At 33.4% G+C, this 18,097-nt stretch overlaps 1 long non-coding RNA gene across 1 annotated transcript in view; it reads right to left on the reverse strand.

Moving 5' to 3' along the window:
* Positions 1–15,229: 15,229 nt before the first annotated feature.
* Positions 15,230–18,097, reverse strand: part of LOC131830400 (uncharacterized) — a 52,010-nt gene continuing 49,142 nt past the window's right edge. Inside the window, exon 3 of the long non-coding RNA XR_009353139.1 lies at positions 15,230–15,605. This is a non-coding gene — a long non-coding RNA (uncharacterized LOC131830400). The remainder of the gene's footprint in view (positions 15,606–18,097) is intronic.

Raw genomic sequence — 18,097 nt, forward strand, 5'->3', positions numbered from 1 at the left:
AGTAGAAACAATGAACCCCATAAAGTCCCTTTCAGCTTTTTGATTCATAACTTACCCTTAGAGAATACATTTGAAGCCACAAACTACACATCGAAAAATTATAGCAACTTTGAAGTGGACAGCACATTTAGATTTTTCCTGGGCTTTATTGAAATCATGGTTCTGGTTAATGAAAGTATCTCAAAAAATTATTTGTAAAAAGATTAATAGAAAAAAAACATGTAGGGGCATCTGGGTGGCTCAGTGGGTCAAGCATCTACCTCCGGCTCAGGTCATGATCTCAGGGTCCTTGGATCGAGCCCTGTGTCCGGCTCTCTGCTCGGCAGGGAGCCTGCTTCCCCCACCCCCTTTCTGCCTACCTCTCTCTCAACTTGTGATCTCTGTCTGTCAAAAAAATAAATGAAATCTTAAAAAAAAAAGAAAAAAGTATATAGGGTTATGTGTAGTCCCAAGCTACCTGTCCAAGTTGGAATCATAATGAAAAAACTTGTGGTATGAAAAGCAAATGGTTGTAGACAGAATTTGTCAGTATTTTTAGACACAATCTCCAAGAGAATAATTCTTTTTTTTTTTAGAAATAATTAAGTTCTTAAAAAACTCATTATTTCTATAAATGTACCAGAACACCTTGTACATACACACATGACCATGCTAATTAACCATATTATACTATTTATAATATGTGCTATATAATAAATAGTATACATATTTATAAGTATTAGTATACATATTTATAAGTTTAATTATAATTAAGCATTAGTATACATATTTATAAGTTTAATAAAAAATGTGTTGGTTCTTATCCATTTTAGTCAAGATTTTTTTTAAGTATAGTTGGCACACAATGTTATATTAGTTTCAGGTGTACAATACAGAATTTGAGAAGTTTATTCATTATGCTATGCTCACCACAAGTGTAGCTAGCAGCTGTCATCATATAATGATATTACAATACCACTGACCATATTCCCTATGCTGTACCTTTTATTCCCGTCTTATTCATTCCATAACTGGAAGCCTATATCTCCCACTCCCCTTCACCCCTTTTGCCCATTGCCCGATCTCTCTCCCCTCTGACAACCATCAGTTGACTATTTGTATTTATGAGTCTGTTTCTGCATTTTGTTTGTTTGTTTATTCATTTGCTTTGTTTTTTAGATTTCATATATAAGTGAAATCATATGGTATGAGCCTTTCTCATTTCACTTAGCATAATACCCTTATGCTTATTTCATAATAAGCATATTATGACTTATTTCACTTAGCATAATACCCTTTAGTTCCATCCATGTTGTCATAAATGGCAAGATCTCATCCTTCCTTTCTTTTTTATAGCTGAGTAACACTCCATTGTATATGCACCCCACATCTTCTTTATTCACTCATCTATCAGTGAACTCTTAGGTTACTTTCATATCATGGCTATTGCAAATAATGCTGCAATATACATAGGTGTGCATAGATGTTTTAAAATCAGTGTTTTTGTTTTCTTTGGATAAATAACCAGTAGTGGAATTATTGGAACATATGGTATTTTTATTTTTAATTTTTTGAGAACTCCCACACTGTTTTCCACAATGGCTGAATCAATTTATATTCCCACAAACAGTACCCCATGATTCCCTTTTCTCCACATTCCGGCCAGTACTTATTATTCCTTATCTTTTTTATACTAGCCAGGTGTAAGGTGATATCTCATTGTGTTTGCATTTGCATTTCCCTGATAAGTGAGGTTGGGCATCTTTTCATGTGTTTGTTGGCCCTCAGTGTGTTTTCTTTGGGAAAATTTCTATTAAGATCCTCTGACCATGTTTTAACTGGATTATTTGGGTTTTCATTGTACTGAGTTGTATCATTCAGTATTTAATTGTTCAGTAGCACCTATGCCAGGGAACACTCATGAAAAAAATAAAACTGTAAAACTTACATTCAATACATCTCATTTGTGATTTGAGAACTTCTAAGATTATTTACAAGCAAAACATTTGAAATTTTTTAAAAAGATTTTATTTATTTATTTGAGAGAGAAAGAATGAGACAAAGAGAGAGCGTGAGAAGTGGGAGGGTCAGAGGGAGAAGCAGATTCCCTGCCAAACAGGGAGCCCGATTTGGGACTCAATCCCCAGACTCCAGGATCATGACCTGAGCTGAAGGCAGTCGCTTAACCAACTGAGCCACCCAGGCATCCCAAATATTTGAAATTTTAAAACATATTTTGAGAATGTAAGGGCTTGGACCAAAAATAAACTTTTGCAATAGTTTTTCCTTTAAATAATAATTTTTTAAAGACTGAAAAATTAGCAGTAATTTACATATTCATTTTCCTTATGAGAAGCCAACCCTACTTATTTGCCATACATTTACAAACACATCTATATCTTAGATAAGGTGATATCAATTCCTACAATTATCTACATTTTCATCTCTTCTACTAGACTATATTCCTAGATGATGAGGTCTTTAACTCTACATTCAGTGCCTGGCACATAGTAGGTATTCAATAAAAGTTTACTGAATAATTGAATAAATGGTTAAATAATTTGCCTTATAAATGAAGTAGGACAGAGTGTGAGTAATTTTGGCATAATTCTCATTATCACTGGCTCTTGAAATACCAAATAGTGGATGGAATAAGATGGGGTCTGGAACATGCCAAGAATTAGTCATTAAGCTGCCTTGCAGATAAGCACGGAAATGCAAACTTTCAAAGGACTTCTTAGCTCTTCCATCACTAAACAAAGTTACAGAAATCACATGGTAACTAATGTCATCAAGATGTTGATACAGAATCCTTCAGTGAGATAGGAGATAGCAAGTGATAAGTTAAAATAGAATGGTAGAGAGGATTCACATGGCTCATACTTCAAAGAACTTCTTATGTAAAGCTGAGTAGTAAGCAAAGAGAAGCTTAAGGTACAATAAATACTTCTGAGCAAAAGTAATATAAATCTTGTTTTTGTAGGTGGCTATCTCTATCCAGAAGACAGACCATGATGAAGAGGGAAAATGGGGCAAGAAGACCACAGAAAAATATTATATTAGAATACTGAGAAAATGACCTAATGGAATAGCAATGGGGACAAAATGTTGAAACTAGGTTAATGAAACATTTTGGAGTTAGAATTGAAAGGTCTTGGTGAATGGTTAGGTATGGAAAGAGAAGTCAAAAAATGAGTCTAAGAAACAAGATTTGAGAAATTACTGATTGGTGATCCACTAACTGAGATTGAAAATCAAGAAGTTTAACAGGTATGGTGTTGGGAGAAAAGGGAAAAAGGCACCTGGGAATGTGAACCTGGAGCCAAAGAGAAGACGTGGGGCCAGGATAAAGACTTAGAAGTCGGGAGACACCTGGATGGCTCAGTTGGTTAAGCCACTGCCTTCGGCTCAGGTCATGATCCCTGGGTCCTGGGATGGAGTCCCACATCGGGCTCCTTGCTCGGCAGGGAGCCTGCTTCTATGCATCCGCCTTCCACTCTGCCTGCTTGTGTGCTCTCTCTCTCTCTCTCTCTCTGAGAAATAAATAAATAAAATCCTTAAAAAAAAAAAAAAGACATAGAAGTCGGGGTGCCTGGGTGGCTTGGTTGGTTAAGCAGCTGCCTTCGGCTCAGGTCATGATCCCAAGGGTCCTAGGATCAAGCCCCGCATAGGGCTTCCTGTTCAGTGGGGAGCCTGCTTCTCCCTCTTCCTCTGCCCTGCTGCTTGTGCTCTCTGTCTCTCTCATAAATAAATAAAATTTAAAAAAAAAAGACTTAGAAGTCATTAGCATATATATGCACATATATATACACATATATAGCATATGTGCTATATATAGCTATATGTGTATATATGTGTACATATGCTATGTGTGTATATATGTATATTGCATGTGTGTGTGTATACATATATATATGTATATATATATATACAGTTGACCCTTGAACAACCTGGGTTTAAACAGTGTGGGTCCACTTCTACACAGATTGTTTTGATATAGTACAATAAATTTATTTTCTCTTCCTTATGATTTTCTTAATAACATTTTCTCTTCCCTAGTTTACTTTACCGTAAGAATACAATATATTACATATATACATGTAATATGTATAACATAGAAAATATGTGTTAATCAACTGTTGATGTTATCAGTAAGGCTTCTGGTCACCAGCAGACTATTAGTAATTAAGTTTTTGAAGAGAAAGAAGTTTCATGAAAAAAAAAAAGCTACATGCAGGTTTTCAACTGTGTGGAGGTTCAGTGCCCCTAATTCCTGTGTTGTTCAAGGGTCATACATAGGTAGATAGATAGATACATGCATACATAAATACATACATACATATATATACAAGCAGCCATGAGAGCAGATAAGGTTAAGTCCAGTAATTATGGAAAACAAGAGAAAACATCCAAGAAAAGAAGTCTGAGGAGCCCCAATATTCAAGGGACTTAACAGATTCATACTTTGGCTATTTTATATGCAATGTAGGAATATTAATGCATTCACTTTGTGGTGACATTGAGAGAATCACTTCACTATTGTACTTTAAATGGCTATCAAATGTATCTACAACAGATTTAGCAGAAGAATAACCATGTTTAATATTTGCACTCAACATAGATATTAAAATTCTTGCCTGATGCACTCACTATGTTGAAAAGCAACACAGTTGCAGTGTACCTCTACCCAAGAAAGCCCTACCTTTCTTCACTAATTTGTAGTTACAAATGATCTTCTGGAGAAGGTGAGTAGCAGGGATATTTGGAGGCAAGGGATGAATGCGAATGGCTTAAAGATCCTCTGCTACATTCTGAGAGGGGAATGCACATAACACAATAGTGAGGAGTTGGGAAAGTTACAATAAGGGTATCTAGAGCGCATTCTATTGCAAGCCTGCTCTTGTAAATACTAACCTCACAAACATTCTGCTACATTCGACTTTACAAAAAGTAATCATCCCATCTATCCTAAAAGGCAGGAAAGGAGTATGATATTAAATGCAAGTCGCTTTTTTGTATTTTCAGTCTTCTACATAAACAGAACACAACAGTAATAACTACAACAGAAGAAAATCAGCTCAAGCTTACTCTTTCTCCATGCTATTTCATATGTACTTTTGTACTAAGTTAAATAGATACACATGAAATTTTTGCACTTTTGGATAAATCGTGAAAAATATTCATTCATTTGTTCATTCATTTAATCATCAGGTATTTATTGGCTGCTTACAATATGCAAAATGCTGAGCAAGGCACTGGGAAATCAGCGGCAAACAAGAAAGACAAAATCTTTGTGTTCATATCCAGAAATACAAAGATTCTCTTAATTAATAAATTGTTATTTAATTACATGAAATTAAAATAAAATTTTATTTTTATTTAATATCAAATAATTAAATCAATAAATTAGTATTTTATTAATATAAATATTAAATTCAAGTTTATTTAATTTATTTTATTTAATAAAATAAAAATTAATTACAAAAAAGCAGGATGCAATCAGACATATTTCACAAGGATCTGACTTAGTATGGTGAATTAGTTAAGACTTTCCTAAGGCATGTCTTTTGAGCTAAGCTCTGAAAGATGATTAAATTTTAATGAAATGAGAAGATGCCAAGAACTTATGAGACTGAGGAAACAGCTTGTGTAAAGATCCTAAGGTGGGAAAAGTATAGCAAAAACCTCCTTATACAATGTCCATGTGCAAAGAACTGTTAAAAGTGGTAGAAAAAGTCAGCATAGAAGAAGTTTGGAATTTGGGCTCTGAAATTAGACTACCCAGGTTTAATTCATAATCATGGATTTACAGGACAGAAAGATGGAAAGAGAAAAGGGGAAACAAGTAAGTAATGAGAAAAAGGATAGTTAATAAACACAAAATTTTCTTTTTCCCTTCCTGGCAAACTAACCCCTTGGGATATATTTATATGTAAAGTTATAGTCCAAGCTGTAAGTGATCTGGAAGTATTTTTCATGTGATAGGGTAAGGAGAAAGAATCTTTTGGACGTAAGGCCCGTGAAGTATTCTGAGATGGTTTTATAATGGCTAAAGTTAATTAACTTATTCAGCTCTCTTTTTGTATCAAGAACTATCCTAAGAGCTTTACAGCTTTACAGTTGCTGCCAGTAACTCTACTTCCTTTCCCCAAAAGGGAATTCTACAGATACCAATGTATCTGAAATGTTTTGGTTTATTCCTAATGAAAGGGAGTTCTTTGCTACACTTTCACATGCATAAAACTCTAAAAGATTTCTGTTATTCTTTTTTTTTTTTAATTTATTTATTTTATTTTTTTTTAATTTTTTTATTTTTTATAAACATATATTTTTATCCCCAGGGGTACAGGTCTGTGAATCACCAGGTTTACACACTTCACAGCACTCACCAAATCACATGCCCTCCCCAATGTCCATAATCCCAACCCCTTCTCCCAAACCCCCTCCCCCCGGCAACCCTCAGTTTGTTTTGTGAGATTAAGAGTCACTTATGGTTTGTCTCCCTCCCAATCCCATCTTGTTTCATTTATTCTTCTTCTACCCACTTAAGCCTCCATGTTGCATCACCACTTCCTCATATCAGGGAGATCATATGATAGTTGTCTTTCTCTGCTTGACTTTACCATGCTAATGGACATCAGAAGAAAGCAGGAGTGGCAATCCTTATATCAGATCAATTAGATTTTAAGCCAAAGACTATAATAAGAGATGAGGAAGGACACTATATCATACTCAAAGGGTCTGTCCAACAAGAAGATTTAACAATTTTAAATATCTATGCCCCCAATGTGGGAGCAGCCAACTATATAAACCAATTAATAACAAAATCAAAGAAACACATCAACAATAATACAATAATAGTAGGGGACTTTAACACTCCCCTCACTGAAATAGACAGGTCATCCAAGCAAAAGATCAGCAAGGAAATAAAGGCCTTAAACGACACACTGGACCAGATGGACATCACAGATTTCTGTTATTCTAACATGCCTTTTAAACCTTTAGAGTGAGAAAGGGTTTTAGAAATAAATTACTCCAAATTTGCAACCCTCTCAATATTTTACAGACATGGAAACTGAGTTCTAGAATACTAAGTGACTTACTCAGAGTTAAACAACTGGAAAGTGTGAGGTGCCTCTTGAACATCTCACCATTCTCTTAATAAACATTCATAATATATTTAATATCTGCTTAGCAGTGTTGTGTTATCTTTCTCCAATTTTCCAACATCATGTTTTAAAATTTTAATAATACCCAAATTTAAGTCAAATTATTATATTTTGTTAAATAATTTTTGCTCCCACCAACATTCTTTGTTTGAGATTACCTAGATGGCTATGATATTTGAACATTTCATATAAAACAGCTAAAGAAAATAACTTATTATAGGCTATTGGTCTACATAATTTGTTATGTCAACAGTTGATAATATTCCACTTAGAAAAGTAAATGCAACTAAAGCTGAAATTAAGCAAGTTTCTAGGAAAACCAATGCATTTATTTTATATCAAAGTGACCACAGATAAATTCATAATCTTTTATAAATTTCAGTTATATCTGTTCTTTTAACTTTATTAAAATTGCTCATCTTTGCTCTGAGGGTAGACTTGAAATAAATCATTTTTTTAACCATAGGTTACTTGTATCTGTGGTAGAGGCAGCTGCATATTAATTAAATCACCTTTCTTTTTCTTTGCAGGCAGAGAACTCTCAAGGAATTTGTCCCAGCCTCTCTTGTAGCTGGGTTGAGCACAAGTAACTGAGTTCAAAATAAAAAGGTGTGGGAATTTTCAAAACCTGAATCTTTTTCCTGCTTTCAAATTATATTTAGGCCATTGATAGAAAGTGTTAGAAGTAGAAGGTCCTATTTTCTTAGGATAATTTGCTTCTGTCTTCATTTTTCTTGGCTGTTGTAAAGAGCTCCAAACACTCCTCTTCATATTCTCTGTCTCTCACATTCCTTTCCTTTTTCTTTCTCATCTCTTTCTCTCTTCATCTTTTCTACTGTTCCTGAGCAACTTCATAATCCACCTCCATGGTAGTAGTCATTAAGGCTGCCCCAGAGCCAAATGAGGGGAAAAAATAGCTTTTATCTTTTATTTTCTACTCTTTTTATCTCACCTATCTATGTCATACCACCTTACTCCTCTCTCAAGTTATCAAGACCACCTGACACATTTTTCCCTACTCCCAGAGGTCCCATTGGGGATCCTCCTTCTTTCCAGAGAGACTTGAAATCATATGGTTCAAATATTCTTCAAAGTTAGATTTTTTTTTTCAAAGTAAGATTTTGAAATTATCTGGTGTTTGATTTAAAGTTTTGGTATGTGGTTCTCAGAAAGACAATGAAGTAAACTTACCTCTGCCATAGTTTTAATGTTTGCTTATGTTTTTCCTTTAGAAGGGTTATCCTCTAAGACTAAACTCTCAGATTTGAACCCAAATAACAAATTTGTAATAAAACTACAATGTGGTTTGCTGAGATGAGAATTTGGGCAAGTTGATTATATTTCTACCCAATTTTTCTGACTAAATGTATGACAAGTAAGCACTATTACTTTGTTGTATATTATTGCTTACTTCTGATGTATTATATGCCAAAGCTTCTCAACCTTTTGTATGCATCAAAATTTCATGGAAAACTAGTTAAGATGCAGATTTCTGGGCCAACTCCACAAATTCTTATTCAGTAGTTCTAAGGTGAATGATATCCATTAATATTTACAGTAGTTCTCCCCATCTACTGAGATAAGATCTCAGATACCCAGAGGGTTCCTGAGACTGCAGATTGTACAAAATCCTATATATACTATACTTTTTCCTATACATACACACTTATGATAAAGTTTAATTTCTAAATTAGGCACAGTAAGAGATTAACAATAATTGATTATATAATAGAACAATTATAACAATATGGTATAATAAAAGTTATATGAATGTGGTCTCTCTCTCAAAATATCTTACTATATTATAGTCACCCTTCTTGTTGTTCCTGCTCTTCTTCTTCTTGTGATGTAAGATAAAATGCCTACATGGGGCACCTGGGTGGCTCAGTCAATAAAGTGGCTGCCTTTGGCTTGGGTCATGATCCCAGGGTCCTGGGATCAAGCCCCACATTAGGCTCCCTTCTTGGCAGGGAGCCTGCTTTTCCCTCTCCCTCTGCCTGCCGCTCTGCCTACTTGTGCTCTCTATCTCTCTGCCAAATAAATAAATAAACTCTTTTAAAAAAATTTAAAAATTTTTTAAAAAATAAAATGCCTACATGATGAGATGAAATGAGGTGAATGATATAGGTATTATGACATAGCACTAGGCTGCTTTGACCTTCTGACCATCCTCCTTCAGAAAGATGATCATCTGCTTTTGGATCATAGTTGACTGCAAGTAACTGAAACCATGGAAAGCAAAACAAGAATAAAGGGCAATTACTGTATTTCTTCAAAAAAGCTCTCAGAATATATTGACGATGGTGGTGTGCAGACCACATTTCAAGTACCACTAGTATACAAAGCATCTTAAACTTCATAAGAAACTTAAGAAGTTTGATTTTAATTGAAATAAAGACATGATAAAATCTGGTTCCATTTTCAATAATGAACTTTTTAACAAAAACATTTTCCATCACAAAGTCCTACAGTTTCAAGGAAATTTAGTGATTATCAAAATCTAGGACTATCATCATAAAGATGAGAAAACTGAAACCCATGAAAAATGTTTCACATCTAAGGACAGACAGAAATAAAATAAAGATGGAGTAGAGAGTGTTTTCAAAGATGGCAGTAACAGTACTTCCCATCCCACTTGTGCAATGTGACTTTACTACTACACACTTAAGAGGTGATATCTATTTACCGTCACCTTGATTCTGGGCTGACTGGGAGACTTGTTTTGACTGGTAAAGGGCATTGGAAGTAAGGCTGCACAACTTCCAAGACAGAGTCTTAAGAGATCATCAGTGTTTACCTTTATCTTTTACCCAGCTAAAACCCAACACCAATTGATGACCATGTGAGTGAAGTTATTTTGGATCTTCCAGCTATTCCTAGGCCCAACCAACAACAGTGAAATAGAGGAACTATGTATGCATCAACCTATAGAATTATGAGAAATAATCAATTGTTGTTCAGAGCCATTGAATTGTGAGGTGTTTTGTTTTATAGTGATAGATAATTGCAACAATAAGTCTCCACACTCCTCATCCACTCCTCATCCATTAATCTCTGTAGTTCCCTATGCTGTCCTCTTCACATAGTCCTTCCCCTACTCCCTCATCTGTTTAGTTCAGCCATCAATTTTTAAACACCTACAATACTCTAGATACATGGATTCAGAGATTACAATAAAAACATATTCTCGGGGTGCCTGGGTGGCTCCGTGGGTTAAAGCTTCTGCCTTAGGCTCAGGTCCTGATCCCAGCGTCCTAAAATCGAGCCCCACATTGGGCTCTCTGCTCAGCGGGGAGCCTGCTTCCCCTGCCCCCGCCTGCCTCTCTGCCCACTTGTGATCTCTGTCTGTCAAATAAATAAATAAAAATCTTTAAAAAAAAAAAAAACATATTCTCACCCTCAATGACCTCATGATCAAGAATGGAAGACTGGCTAAAAAAATGTCATAAACTTTGATCAAAATACAAATAAAATTACATACAGAACTAGTATACAGGAATAGTATATATGTGCATGTGTGTGGATAGAGAGGCAACCCCGAAAGGAGCAGAGACTTTACAAAGGAACTGGCATCTGAACATCATCATAAATTACATACTAGATAGACAAAGGCAATGACGATATGATATAAATTCACTATCATACTTTATTTAAATGTATACCCTTTGGATTATTTGCAACATTAATTCCCTCTGATATTACAGATAATGCAGGATTCTAAGAATGTATGTGTGTACATTTACCTTCATTTCATCATTGAATAAATCTATTATTTTCTATGAAAAGAACATTAAAAGAACAATATTTCCCCCTCATATCCTCAATATTTCTGTTGTCAAAAACCAATTCAGAAAGCAGAAACTCATCTGCTAGTAACTTTCACCTAAATCATGGGTCAAATAACAAATGAAAACCTGGAACATCTACTCATCCATCATCAGAAATGGGTAATCAAAATTCCCTTGAACAGCTTAAAATCTAGGCAGATTCTTTTGTGTTAAGGGCTCCCATACAAACCACAAAAACCTATAGAGAAAGGGACATATTACTAGATACTCTGTGGCTTAAAAATTGCTGGATGATCTGGAGAAGCAAGCACTTGGTATAATGTCTAAGAAAGCTTGGGGATGCTGTACCTGCCACTGGGGAAGGTTGCTGAATCAGGAAGCTGGTGGCTTGGACCCATGTTGCCACTGCCATCATCTGAACAGCAGAATTGTGGCCTCTATTCCAACCAACTTAGTAACAAATTCAAGTCTCTCATGAGTGTACCAGACTAGAAGAACCCAAATCATACCTGGAAACTTAGCAACAAGGATATACGTGGAACATTTTGTTTTATTTTAACCTCCAGTTACTGCAGTACTGGAAGTCATAGGAATAAGAAGCTGGAATGTATTTTTTTTTAATGCATGTTTAAGAAAACAATCCATAGGATCTACCAGAAAGGCTTACTGTGATTTTTACCAAATAAAGTCAAAGTGCAAACTGAAGTAGTTATACTTTCCTCACTCAATCATGAACATTGAGAAGGTCAGATTGATTTATCTGCTGTTGTTAGTGAAGATCATATGTGGGACCCATATCCAAAACTACTAGAATCAAGGGAAATATACTTTTAATTTATTTAAGTCAAAATCATTTGTTAAAAAAGTATGAACATAATTCTTGAAAATATTTATACAAACACACATTATACTTCTTCTTCTTCTTCTTCTTCTTTTTTTTTTTTAGATATTACTTATTTATTTGGGTGTCACAGACATTATGAGCAGAGGGGAAGGGTAGAGGGAGAAGCAGACTCCGCAATGAGCAGGGAGCCGGATGTGGGACTTGATCCCAGGACCCTGAGATCATAACCTAGGCAAAGGCAGGTGCTTAACCGACTGAGCCACCCAGGCACCCCACATTATACTTCTTTAAAACTAATACAATGCTTCAATCATTTCCTCATCCATGTTTAATCAAATTTCTTTCTGTTATAAAATCTGAGTTTATTCTGCTAGGTGTTTGCCAGAGAAATACTAAAACTTTTGCTTGCTGATACTATTTTTCAGTCCCTAACTTTAATTAATGTATATGTATCACATACGTATTACATATTTTGATAATATAACTTACTGTTTTAAGATAGACTGTTTCAGAGATAATAGAGTATTTCAAGTTTCTTCCTTTTCAGTTGGAACGAATTGCCATTTTCTTTCATATCAGGCTCACATAATATAGAGTAAACTGGGTAAATGAAAGATGAAATAATAGCCATAAATACTCCTAAAATAGTAAAAGTCAATTTTGGCTTATGTAGAGCAAAAACTCTAGGATATGACATATTGGGAAAGTTTCTATTCTGCACAAAAAAAATTGTTTTAAACATGAACATTTCTCTGAAAATACAAAAAAAAAAAAAGTATTTTCCCAGGGAAAATATATAATATTTCCTAACTGTGAATCTTAGTAAACATTTTGTAAAAAGTTAATTTTCTCACAATCTAATCTACTCTAAATAATGATTTCCTCAAGTCCATGAATTTTGTTAACTTTCAAATGTTCATCCAGAAAACTGAAAAGCTGAAATTTTATCAAAAGATTAGCTGAGAGGAAAGGAAGCTCTGTGGTTCAATGAGAAGTCAGATGTTATTAACGAACATGGACTGCAGCTGTAACACATGAATCATTATAAGGAGCTAAAAGTCTCACTGTTCAGTGCACAAAACTATTAGTCTAATTCAGCCTCAGTTAAGTGGTAAAGAGCTGGCAATGAACCAGATGGATTACTGGATGTAGTCATAGTGATAAATTGAATTTTTCTTTTATAAAACATAGGCAGCTAAGTCTCATTCCCACAAGGGCAGACGAATCATACTTAAAACCAAAAACACGGATTAGAAACGTCTAGATTAAAATTTTGCAGTCATTTTCTACTGTCTTCAAACAAGAGATCCAAAAATTCAGATTAAAAATAACTCAAAAAACCTTCCATAATGTTTACATGTCAGCACCATGGAGAATATGTTTCAAACACCCCAACCCCCACTACTACCTTAAGTAAAATCATGAGATTATTACAATTCTAAATAGTTGGGCTATAAGTGATTTTTTAATAAAGTTTTTCTTATCTCTGTTTTCCACAATGAACATTCATTTCTTTTATAAAGAATAATCTACAAGGTAGAAAAAGAGTTATTGCAATCTCCTTCCAAAAAAGCAAGTTTAAAATACCTATGATAACACAGAACAAAGATGTTAAGAAATATTTTTCTAATTTAAATTGTAAAAAATTATTTAAATATAAATTCAAAATATTTGCCCTTAGAAATAAAATAGAACTATCTATGGAGTATTCTTACTCTCAGTATGTCATTTGGCCACCATAAAATCCTGTCAAAGCAGGTGGAGTGTAACCTTTTTCATTTTACAAAGAAGATCATAAAAGCTCCTAGAGAAAATATATTTAGTCCTAGGGTAAAACAACCTGTAAATGGCAAAAACAGATTTCCAAAGTCCCTACTCTCTGTCATTTTTTTTTAACCATTTCTAAATAAAAAGCATTCTCAATCCCTTCTCCTATATCATAGTAAATAAAAAACCTACAAAAAATATTTTTTAATCACATGATATAATGGAAAAAGTTTTATCTACTACCTGAAACAATCTATAATTATTTTTAAAAGACAGTATACCCCCAAAAGATGATTTGATAACTTAGGCAATGGATGTATTAGCACTCTCTTCCACTCCCCGGTGAACAATTAATTTTTATTATCAGGATGTTGGATACAGATCATCCCTACTCTGTGTTCTACCCAAAGCCATGACTCTAATGGAGGAAATCTGACCATGTAAGAGAAGATCTCAAGAGCTAGCAAGTATAGCATTTTGGCAGATTGGCCTCTTTAATCTTCCTTAGAGCTCTGACCAGCATTGAGTGATTTGGAAGAGCAACTAATCACAATAACATATGCTGACGTAACCCTACCTGGCTGATAAAAATCCAGGAATACCAAAATCCTCAGGGAATATTTAGAATGAACAAATATGAGTGTATAGGAGAATTCCTAGTATAATCTATACCTGTCTCAAAAGAGAGAAAGAACTGAGGAAAGCACAAAATAGATGAAATATTTTATTTTTTTCAAAGATTTTATTTATTTATTTATTTATTTATTTATTTATTTCAGAGAGAGAGAGCGCACACAAACAGAGGAAGGGGCAGAGGGAGACAGGCAGAGAGAAAGAGAGAGAGAATCTGGAGCAGACTCCACAATGATCCTGACCCCAAGGTGGGGCTTGGTTCCAGGACTCTGAGATCATGATCTAATCTGAAAGTAAAAGTCAGACACTCAGCACACTGAGCCACCCAGGCATCCCTAGATGAAGTATTTTAATACTGGGAATTACAGTATGCATCTAAGTGTTGAAGTTGATAATTTAGTAAAGTTTTAATAATTTTGCTCTCATAAAACAACTCATTGAATTGTGCCACATCCTGCGTAATACCATCCTATGCTCAACTGAAATTACAGATGGACTCTTTTTAGGCAATAGTTGCTTCTAGTCTTAAGAGAAAACTGACTTTAAATTTTAAAATGAAAAATCCATTTCTACAATGGTTAAAAGGTTTCATATAAATCAAATAGATTTTCTACCAAAAGTTAAATACTGCCAAAAAACAGCATTTATGTCAAAAAGACAAATTAAACACTTATTCCAGGAAAGAGCATATTTTATTTTGCTATGTTTTTGAATTGTAAGTAATTGAAAATTCCAAATAATGTATATTACATATAGCTTCTGAAAATAGTTTTCTTCTTAATAAAATTAACAAGAACAAACAAAAGTTATTTAAAAATGATTAATGCAATGGAAATACAGAGTGCTATGGGCAGGCCGAGTGAGATGTTTTTAACTTCAAATTAGCAACAACAACAACAAAAATCAGGTAATTTCCAATTCTAGTGACACCATGACAAACCAACTGGGTATTTAATTTGTGAAATAAATAAATAAAAATATATATATATATATATATATATATATATATATATATTTTTTTTTTTTTTTAAATGGATTGAGGAAATTTATTGTGAACCAAGATAGTCAAACTATCCAAGGGAACTTCCCCCCACCACCACCACCTCCAGCAGCTCAGAGATAAATCAGGATTATAAATAGTTTATGGTGGGGCCCACAGTTTCCCAATTAAGATGACATTCTTCTAACTTCAATGCAGAATCAGTTCTCTAGGGCAGACTCTAAAACATAAGAAAAAAATTCTCACTTGGAAAGCCTTTATACCAGTAGCCACTTCTCTTGAGGGGGCTTGATTTCAGAGTATACTTGGGTCCATATGGTCTTAGCTAGGATCTCATCCATTTGCAGAATTCTCCTAAGAAACTGCTTCTCAGGGAGACAAAATGTTCCGAAGCACAATTTGGTAAACGATGGTGTTCAGTGTGACTAGAGAAAGAGGAAAAACAGGTGGTTGGGAAAGTCTGAATCTTCGTCCCCTAAGAAGAAAGATTTATCTTATCTACTGAAATATCATAAAAAAAGAATAAGTCTTGAACAGAAGATAATTTAATATGTTCTTGAGGACCACAGTGATCCTCTTGGAACACTAGCTTCATTGGATTACAAGGGCTTCATGACCAAATGAATTTTGAAAATATTGCATTCTCTATCAACTTAGGGATAGAGGCTTCATTACAAGGGCTTCATTACCAAATGAATTTTGAAAATATTGCATTCTCTATCAACTTAGGGATTCACAATTGCATAAGTACATAAAAGGTCCTAAGAAATCCTATCAGTTAAAAAAAAACCAACTATACTAAAAAACACAACAATTTAATTCTGTGAAACCCATCATTTCTCAAACCTATCTGACCAAGAAACCCTTATTAGAATTATTAGCAAGCTATGACATACAGTTTGGGACTACAGTTTTGAACAGAGAGTCATGAAGAAACCCTGCTATATATATATAAAATATATAATACGTAATATATAATTATATAATTATAATTATAATATATAATTATAAATATATAATTATATAATTATAATATATGTAATTATAATTATTTTATATATAATATATATAACATATATAGCAGGATTTCTGCTGTGTGTATATATATACATATATATGTATATATATTTTTATATATAATATATAATACATAATATATAATTATAATTATAATATATAACTATAAATATATAATTATATAATTATAATATATGTAATTATAATTATTTTATAAATATATATAACATATATAGCAGGGTTTCTTCATGACTCTCTGTTCAAAACTGTAGTCCCAAACTGTATGTCATAGCATCCTTTGATATCATATTTTAATTCATAAATAAATTATGAATGAATTATGAAATAAATAAATTATTTATTCATGATATATTTTGATGCCATATTTTAATTCCTTAGACATTATCATATATATGCCACAATGATAATGTCTAAGGAATTAAAATATGGTATCAAATATGATATCATGAATAAATAATTTATTTATATATATATAACAGATATATATGCCACAATATATATGCCACAATGATAATGTCAAAGGAATTAAAATATGATATCAAAATATGATATCATGAATAAATAATTTATTTATATATATGTTATATATATGTATATAACATATATATAACAGATATATATGCCAGTTATATATATATATAACATATATATACAACAGATATATATTCCACAATGATAATGTCAAAGGAATTAAAATTCCCTTATCTTAATAATATTTCGTTGTTTTGAGCAAAGCAACATATTTATCTTAGACAATCTAATATACCTCTTCTTAGAATTTATCTGGAGATATATATCTATAGATATAGATATATACATATATATATACACACATACATGCTATACTATATGTTACAACACATACACAAATGTATATTCTATTTATTTCCAAAGAATGTTCGGCATTTATCTATAGAGAAGTAATGGCCTTGTGAACTAGGTTAAGAGGCAACATGAAGCACAAAAAAGGAAATTCTGTAAGCATGACTTGACTCCAATTACTCCTCATTGAAAAAGCTAAGTAGTTCTATGTAATATCTGTCAAAAAGATGACTGACTCAGAAAGATTTGGCCCCAATCCCTTGGCAACCATTTTTATTTTGTGACTGTTTATGCCAAAAACAATCAGCCTAAACTGTGCACATTTCAGACAGAAAAAAAAAAAAAGTTATCCAAAATGGTATGAAGTCAAGTAAGGAGTTAACCTTTTCAAATAAGTTGATATTTTTGCAGTTTTACGTGGTATATTTTCCTACCAGCCTTCACTCTAAAGTGTAGAAGATATGTCTGAGATATGAAATTAATACTGTGTTCATTTTGTTTAATTTAAAAATATTTAGCCAGCATTTTAAAAAGATTTTATTTATTTATTTATTTATTTATTTATTTATTTATTTTAAAGAGCTATAGATAGCATGAGCAGGGGAAGGGATAGAGGTAGAGGGAAAGAGAAAGGGAGTGAATCTCAAGCAGACTCTACACTTAGTACAGAGCCTGACATGGGGCTCAATCCCATGACCCTGAGATCATGACCTGAGCCTAAACCAAGAGTTACAACCTTAACCAACTGAGCCACCTCTGTACCCCTAGCTTCCACTTTTTAAAATAAACTGGCCTTCAGACATTTATTCACATTAATCTAAAAAAAAAAAAAAATAGGTATTGCCAAAGCTGGAAAATATATCCAGGGTGTTTCATCACAATGGAGTATATGAATGCTTACAGTTTCTGCCTGGCAAAGACCAAATTGCTTTATCAACTCAATTAACTCCAAAGATTTATAGGCAAATGAGCCATCTACCACTGTTGTTTACATGAAGTTTTCAAAGGGTTCAGTGACAAAATGAGTCTGGCCCATTTTTTGATAAACATGTCTCAA

The sequence above is a fragment of the Mustela lutreola genome, chromosome 4 (genome assembly GCF_030435805.1).
Source record: "Mustela lutreola isolate mMusLut2 chromosome 4, mMusLut2.pri, whole genome shotgun sequence".
In the NCBI taxonomy this organism is placed as follows: Eukaryota; Metazoa; Chordata; class Mammalia; order Carnivora; family Mustelidae; genus Mustela; species Mustela lutreola.